At 39.3% G+C, this 8,621-nt stretch overlaps 1 long non-coding RNA gene across 1 annotated transcript; it reads left to right on the top strand.

Annotated features, from left to right (window-relative positions):
• The first annotated feature begins 220 nt into the window (after positions 1 to 220).
• LOC147235264 (uncharacterized) lies at positions 221 to 4,413 on the top strand. The gene is made up of 2 exons (XR_015109180.1): positions 221 to 775; positions 3,249 to 4,413. It is a non-coding gene; the product is annotated as an uncharacterized LOC147235264 (long non-coding RNA).
• Positions 4,414 to 8,621: the final 4,208 nt, after the last annotated feature.

The following is an 8,621-nucleotide window of genomic DNA, read 5'->3' as shown; positions in this document are numbered from 1 at the left end:
GACAGGTTATCCTTGTTGTCAAACATGTACTTTGCCTGTTTTTGCTGTGTTGTATGACAAATATCTGCTTTACCGGTCGCGTCGTCCAGCCTGTTTTGAAGTAAATCGATGGTATGTGTTATTGACATGACAAACCAGTGTATCTAAGAAAGAATTATTAACTAGCTGACAAATAGTCTCCTTGTCTCTATAAAAGCTTGTCTAGAACAGGTGTATCAATATGTTGATTGCGATCTACCGGTCGATTGCAAAGGTAGTGTGTGTAGATCGCGTGGCGTTAAAATGTAGACGTCAGCCTATCATCCTCAATATGAAATTTGTCACTTGACTGATAGTCGGTCTGTTCAATCTGACCTTTTCTGACACAGGCGTCACTGCAAATGTGCACATAACGGCGCGTTCTAGCAAGCTAGCGAGTTAGCCTCCAATTTACGTCTTCTAATCTCATGGGTATAAAAATGAATGGGGGAGCTGGACCAAGTAAAAAGACTAAAACGTATCACTTCCACACGAAATGAGAAGAGGACTTTTTTGTTACAATGTCATTTTCAAAGTGCGTTTGCCTCATCTGCCAGTCTGCCATACGGCAAAAGAGAAATGTGGAGTGGTATTTTCAGACTGTTCATAAAAAACGACAGCACCGTCTTCCCTCCGAAAAGTGAGTTGAGAAGGAAAAAGGAGAAGGAACTCAAATCCCGGCTGTCAGAACAGCAGTCATTTTTCTCACAGCGAACTACAACTATCCCGCTGACTCCATTCAAGTCATCAGAATAAGGTATTTACTAAAAAAGTACTCAGTTGTAGTGTGCCATAAGGGTTCATGCAATTATGCAAGATCCACAAACATTTATTGTGTAAGTCTATCAGTAGATATACAAATAAATATTCAGCATTTTTAGTGGAGGTAGATCATTTTCCCATTTGAAAAGTGGCTCAAAAGGTGAAAAAGTGTGGGCACCCCTGGTCAAGAGCATCAATCGGTGTCCAGTCTGTAAGAGGACTGAATCCAACTCGGCTAAATAGAGAAGCTTGAGCTCTGATTCCAGTTGCAGACGACAGCCGGTCGCTGCCGATCGTTGTCGACTGTTGCCGATTATTGCTGGTTGTTCCTTTAAATTCAAGCCATTGTTTCTGTAATGACTTTTCAATAAACTCAGAAGACTTATTGTTGTCTTGCTCCCTCACCCAGAGACTTCTATCACTACCTCTACATCAACATCTGTATCTATATCCAAACCTAACCTAGACTAAATAAAAGCGGAATTTGTCTTTTCCATATCTTTCTGCTCTGCGAACAGAAAGAAAGCGTTCCTTGACTGACGCCGTACCCGAAAATAGACGCTTCTCCGAGTTCGTTGAAAAATGACAAGAAAGGGGTGCTTAACTCATCGGTATCTGATACAAGCTTGGGTTGGGGGAATATCTGGGTCCGGCACGCCTCTGCGTCTGGTCTTCCAGCCACAGAAGACATGACTTGACCCCATTTAAAAGTCCAAAGATGTAGATTATAAACAAAGGTTGTCCCTTAGGTTTTCTCCAATGGACTGTCACCACAGTCTGTAGCATCACATACTGTTGCCGCCTGTGAGCCGGTTGAAAATTTTGAATATCAACCTACAATATATGAGTCTTTAAAATGTAGATATTTCTATTCAAATTTAAAACAAATTTAAAAGGAAACTTTTTTCAACAAACCAAAGAATGCACGGGGTAAATATGTGGATTTTTTTAAGAACATAATAACGCTTTCAGCAACACTTACCTTCAGCAATGATAACAGATTGTTCAATGTCAATTTTAACGCCAGTGTCAATAAGACAGGATAATATAGGATAAGATGAGATGTATATCTAAACACACACTACACTATTCTATACTGTACTGTACGGTACTATACTATACTTTCCTGCTGAAGCCTTCAGAAATGTCTCTTAATGGATGTCAGCTTGATGTTCCCATGAGTTTTTACAATCCTTCCTCCATGCTATGCCCATCACTCTGTCTAATTATAGGCCTTATCAGTTTGTTCTGAGACCCTGCAGTGAAGAGGATGTCTGGGCTATTGGTCACGGCGAATAGACCTTTTAGTGAACTATAGCCCCCTTTTCGCTTCATTACCTTGACCTCTCTTTGCTCTCCCTAACCAGAGGTTTGATTTAGCGGCAGCTTCCTTCTCCATGTCTGGACCGTTATGTCAGGTTAAAATGAGCAAATGTGGATACAGCTGCGATCTATTTTTGACTTTGAGATGACGCTCCGTCCCATTTGTAGCAGTGCTGTTGTGGATATTCCCTCCGGGCAGGGAACTGTCGGGATATTTCAGGATACCGGATACCGGAGAAGAGCTGTTTCCAAGCCCCAAAGAGGGAACGCCCCTCATGTAGCGAAGTGACAAAACGGTTGAAGCACCAGCTAAAATATGCATGGGCGGCACGTGAGGTTAGAGCTTCTGCCTCGGAGCAAGAATGTTCCTAGATCGATTCCATCGGGGGGGAGGGTGCTTCTGTGTGGAGTTTGCATGCTTTCCTTGTGTCTGCAGAGGTTTCCTCCAGGTTCTACAGTTCCACCCACAGTCCAAAAACATGCAGCTGGTTCATTAGAGATCCTAAATTGCCTAGACATGTGAATGAGCAAGTGAATGCTTGCATGTGCCTATTCTCTCAGGAAGCATTTCAAAAGTGAAGTCTCTGTAATCTGTGCCCAGTTATTGAGGTCGCCCATAGAAAGACAGAAGATCCAGCAGTCTACAGGGTAATGGACATCCAGAGAATACAGGGACACCTTTTCGATGAATCTTTGTAGGTCACAACTGTGACCGTCTGCAACCCCAACTCTGGAACACACAGTTAAAACCAGATTAAAAAGTCTGAGACAGTCAAGGTTTTGCAGATATCAGCTATAATGACATCTCATTTGTAATATGTGTTCATATGTTATTGATCGCGGGGGTTCTTACAAAGACCAAGCCGAGGGAACCCCGTCTGTGAGGACTAATTGGCATAAATATGCTTTTTTGTTTGTCTCATACCAGAATGTGTTGTTAAAAAAGAAAGAAGAATTGTTATTCCTTTAAAAATTGGAATTTATAACACATTTTAACCAACTACTGTAGATATTGTTTTCCTAGCCCAATGCATGTTGGTTGCACCGTGTTATCTTCAGCTTTCTGCTAGCATTAGCCTGCGCCGGTACGGTATGGTATATATGATAATAATCCCATGTTTTGCTGCTTTGGGTTCAATTTCCAGTCCAGGGGAAACCAAGCGACCAATGCAGCTTTCCGAGGGACAAGAAGAGAAGAACAGGGTGGGAAATCGCTTTTGGGTGTACAAAATTTCAACAGGATCCGCGTCAGTGTCCTCGCCACATATCTCAGGATGCATTTGAAGCATTTAGCCGACCTGAGCTACTGAAAGAGCTCACAGGGACTACTAGTTTTAAAGGGTCACTGAAGCCAAACACTGAGCTTACAGGTTTCTCTCCCAGGCAAACAAAAGGTCCAATTCGAAGAAACACCACAGGCAGGAGACGTTGGATGTTCTCCTGTGAGGATGTCAACAACCTGCTAATGCAGAAGTAGCATCTGATGACAAAAGACATCTGATGATGAGTCACCTGGTCAATCAGCACAGCAGTCCGAAAGTCAAGAGCAAACAAGGGATGACGTAAAGCAGAGTTCCTTCCAACAGGTGCTCTTTCTGTTAGCATAGCAACGCAGTTGTCACACGCACACACCAGTGACTCTTGCTGACTCTTGCTTCTTTGTCCATCTTCATTTTGGCTTCTGTCTTCAGCGTAAGATGACACGTTTTGCACCGAACGGTAGAATGAATGGGACCGAGCCAAACGCAAGCTCATGATGTTGCAACCCTAACAACAATGGCAGCCTACAAATGACAAGTGTTATTTTTTTTTTACAATTTTATGTCCCTTTAATAACTATAGCAGGAGAATATCAGTAATAAAACTCAGACACCAGTACCTGCGACTTGTACTGTGGGATCAATTTAAACCCATTCGCCGGGATAAAAAAAAAAAAAAAAAAATGTAATGCAACGTTGATAAGAATTTGCATTATCTTCTGGGTTTTGAAGCGTCTCTCTTTGGTGAGAAATGTATTTTCCACCAGTGGTTAACTGTTCCTTGTTGCGTGTTTCAGCAGAAGGTAGATATTTCGATATTTGTAAAACTTTGTGACACAACTGTTTGCAATTGGAATTTATGGTTAATCTCACCTGAAGTGTGTGTGTGAGTGTGTAAACTCTTGTGCGCTTACGTTTGTTTGTGCACCTGTCGGGGATGCGCCCTCTTGTTAATAAAATTAATAAATGTATGATGTATTCCTGTATTCCTGTATGAGATGTATGATCGTCGTACTTCCAGTTATTTCAATAAATGTCTATGAAAGACTCATTAAGCAGTATATATTTTAAACCCCCCTTGCCGTTGTATTTCCAAAAAGGGGGTTAGAAGACATCCGCTGACACTTTGAGTAAAAATCGTCTCTCTTGCAACCATCTCGAGCACTTTCTTTTTACCCTTTTAGGAAATGAAATGCGAGGCCTTCAAATATTTTGGCGGGGATCGTCACGCGAGAGGTTTTTAAATTCGTGAGAGGATTTGCGCGCATTCGGCAGCTTTGTCAATGACACAAACACGTTCGGCGTCGAGATTACAATTTGTTATCGCCGAGCTTAGCTTTAAGTGACGTTTTTCTCCCAGAAAATGGATTAGTTGGGTCTCAGTCGACCGTGAGCCAGCACACATGAATCACCATATGTCTCCTCGCCGTTCAGAACATAAACCCATTAATATGTCATTTCGCCAGGTGTCACTCCATCGGTAATATGGATGACTGAGTGATGTTCCAGAGCACAATGTATTTTAATGTGGTCGATTTTTGCATTCTCGCTGTCGCTCTTTTAATCCAACCGGCTTCTTCTCCATCTCATGCATGCATGCCCACACACACACACACACACACACACACACACATACACAGTGAGCTCGTCTCATTTCTATTTCCTGAAAGCTGAACTTGTCATCCAGCGCTTGCTCTTTTTTATAAACCGGACAGTGCATCTGGCAGGTATCCGGATAGCGTTGTATTTGGTCCAAATCCGATTTACCGTTATAAAGCTTCCTCACTGACAGAGTTTAGTTTTAGATGACAGCATATTGAGCTTCACCTCCGCCTCAGATAACCCCCTTACAGACAAAGTCACACTCAGCTTATTGTAATTGTGTTACGCAAGACTTGAAAGGGCTGCAACTCAGCAAGAAAAACTAGGAGTTTTGGTCCATAAATGCACACCATCCATGTTTTTTGGGTCTGTAAAGACATCCAGAATTTAGCTGGACCTTAGAAAGTAAAGAAACAAGACTCAATAATTACATCACAAAATATATGGTGAGGAAAAAAAAAGATGAAGAATAATAACCCATTAAATCATACGGACCTGGAACGGCTTTTGACAGGTTGATCAGAGACTTAATGTAATTCTTTTGCTGATGTTTACATTAATCACATTAAACATTACAATTACATTAAAAGTTACATTAACCTCCAAATATCAGTGCATATCGTTCATTAATTTATCATCATCAATTCAGTGTCTTATCTGTACAATTTATCCCAATAAAAGGCAATGTGTCCGATGAATTTTGATTTTGTACACAACCCCTCTGTGGTATTTATTTCAGTGTAAGTAGTTGTTTAATTCGATAATTTAAACCCCATTCTGTATGGAGATAAGGCATCAACAATAAATGCCTTTTTTATTTATTTAGATATTGATATTATTTTTTATTCTTGCAACATATTCAACCATCTGTTCCCTCCAGTTCATTATCTTTATTTTTTTTTGTCATTTATTTTTTATCATAATTAGTTAAACCCATGCTTGAATAATAGGCATCCTGCCATCACACAAATGACCACATATGAAAACTACAATGTTTAGCAGCGGTTGCAGCTGCTCAGCAATGCTATGTTGTTTTTTTTTTTTTTTTTTTATTATTATTTCCCACGTCCTTAATGATAGTATTAGAACAAACAAAACAACAAGAATGACATTTACTTAAAACTGACAATCTTACAATATTTCAGTGCAATTTTAGACATTTCATTGCATATTAGAAAAAATAAATAAATTTAAAAAAAAAATATATATATATATACATATATGTAAATAAATGGATTTATATATACATGTGAATAAAAAAATGACATAGAAATAAAAACGTAAGAAAATCAACAACATTAAAAGTAAATCATCATTATCAGTTATCATTATTTAGACTAATGCAGGATGTATGTGAGCTGAGAGTCAATGGTGAGGTGATCTATAGGTGTTACTACATCAGGGATCAGCTCTGAGCCCCTCCTTATTTGCAGTGGTGATGGGCAGGCGGACTGATGAGGTTAGACAGAAATCTCCATGAACCATGAGCAGGGAAAACCTGGAGGAATATCTAGAGGTGGAGGTATGCTCTGGAAAGTAGAGGAATGAAGCGTAGTTGCAGAATATATGTGTGTGAGGAGAGCGAGCCAAGTGGAATGGTGGGGCAACGAGTGGAGGATTTTAAATACTTAGAGTTACTAGTCCAGAGCAATGTAGAGTGTGGAAAAGAGGTGAAGAAACACGTCCAAGCAGGTTGGAACGGCTGGAAAAAGTTGATGTGTGATAAAAGAGTATTAGCCTGAATGAAAGGAAAGATGTACAAGACGACGGTGAGACCAACAATGCCGTATAGTTTAGCTACAAAAAAGAAGCAGAGCTGGAGGTAGCAGAGACGAAGACGTTGGGGTTCTATTTCAGGAGTGACAGGATCAGGAATGAGTCCATCAGACGGACAACACATCTTAGATGTTTTCAAAGATAAAGTCAGAGAAGCCAGACTGAGATGGTTGGGTCATGTTGGTAGAAGGATGCTGGAATTGGAAGTGCGCGTAATTCAAATGTATGGAGTTGATTGAACTAGTTTGTGTCTGTTCTGTGATACAGTGATCCCTCACTATAACGCGATTTACTTTTCACGGTTTCGCTACTTCACCGGATTTGCGTCGTGCATTCTGTTCTGCATTCTGATTGGCTAAAAAGTCGCTCCGCTTCTTCTCTACCTGTGCGTCAATAACGTTGCAGTTTAATATGTACACGTACATAAAACAGCTTGCCAAATTTACATTACGTACGTGCAAATTCTCTTGCAATTTCCAGTTTCTCTAAAACCCATAATGTTGACAAAACGCTCTGGACGTTTTTTTTTTTGTAAAAAAAAACCCAAAGGTTTCTACTTCATGGATTTTGCCTATCACGGGTTTAAAAAACAAGGGTATACTGTATTTGACTTCTAAATCTATAGACTTGTCCTGTGTAGAACATCAGGCGGTCTCTTTACACAGCAGCCGTTTCAAGACAAACGCCCATGTAATGAATGACTTCATTACGGTCCTGTTCTAGTTTGTGGCCGTTCTGATTGTGTGTGATGGCTCTGCAGAATGGGTGTGACATTTAACTTAATAGCATCATAATTGGTTCATTTACACTTGTGTTTGCCATTCAGTGACATGTAAACACGGCAGAGGCCAATTATCAGCTGATCTGTGGCAAGTCCAGAACCTGACTAAATGTCATCTCCGCCAAACAGTGGTCCTCAGGGACTCAGATTCCTTCCTCCTAAAGAAATCCATTTAATATACCAAAGACAAATCAAACAACTGATGATTATGGTGTATCTTACATGAGTTGCATCCAAAAAAAAATCGTCTTCTTCCTTATTCCAACTCATAGAATTTCAATGTTTTTGAAAATCTATTTTTATTTTTTTCAATTTTATCTAATTTATTTGTTATTTTTTTGTTGAATTTTAAATTATCTTTTTTTTTTTTAATATATTTTATCTTTTTAATTATTTGGGTTGTTTTTAATATTTTAATTGTAATTTTTATATTTTTATACATATTTTTTTCATGTTCATTTTAATTTTAATTTATTTAATTTGTTTTTTTTTAAACTAAAGGAAGAATGACAATCATGCTTCATGATTACATGAATCTACATGAATGTCAATGTAGAATAAGCGCATCATTTCTAGACAAAAAAAGAAATTACACCAAAACTACATAAAGTGTAATTTAAATGTAAATTTATTGTCTTCAAAATTACGCACGTTAACATTGATGTAGATTCTTTTCAAGTTCCACTTTATAGAATATTTTAACGGGTGAAATGAAGAGTAGTGAGCTAGTTTTTCTAAAATATCCATACATATCCATATACAGTAAAGACGGTCACGGCTTTACTGTTATACGGAAATGTGTAATCTAGATTAAATCATTCAAGAGGCTTGCTCAGCAAATGTTCTAACAAGGAAATTCAGGAACAACAACTACTTTCACCATCCAAAGGGCAAGAAGTCTTTTTTTGATTTTTTTTAGCATCGTCTAAACATTCACGCTGTCTGTCAAGACTATTGTGCAACTTTTCAACGTTTTTTTTTTTTTGTACTGTGCCATTAGCGATGTTTCCGCTCAGCTCTGAACTGGGTCAACGCTGGCATTTTGAGCCCCCGCTCAGCTGCAGAACCTGCGAACGAGGCTGCTGGGGGCTTTCAACGTT

This window comes from Fistularia commersonii, chromosome 3, assembly GCF_037954325.1.
Source record: "Fistularia commersonii isolate RoL2024-O1a breed Wild chromosome 3, RoL_Fcom_v1.0, whole genome shotgun sequence".
NCBI lineage: Eukaryota > Metazoa > Chordata > Actinopteri > Syngnathiformes > Fistulariidae > Fistularia > Fistularia commersonii.
This window is presented reverse-complemented; position numbering and strand designations above follow the sequence as displayed.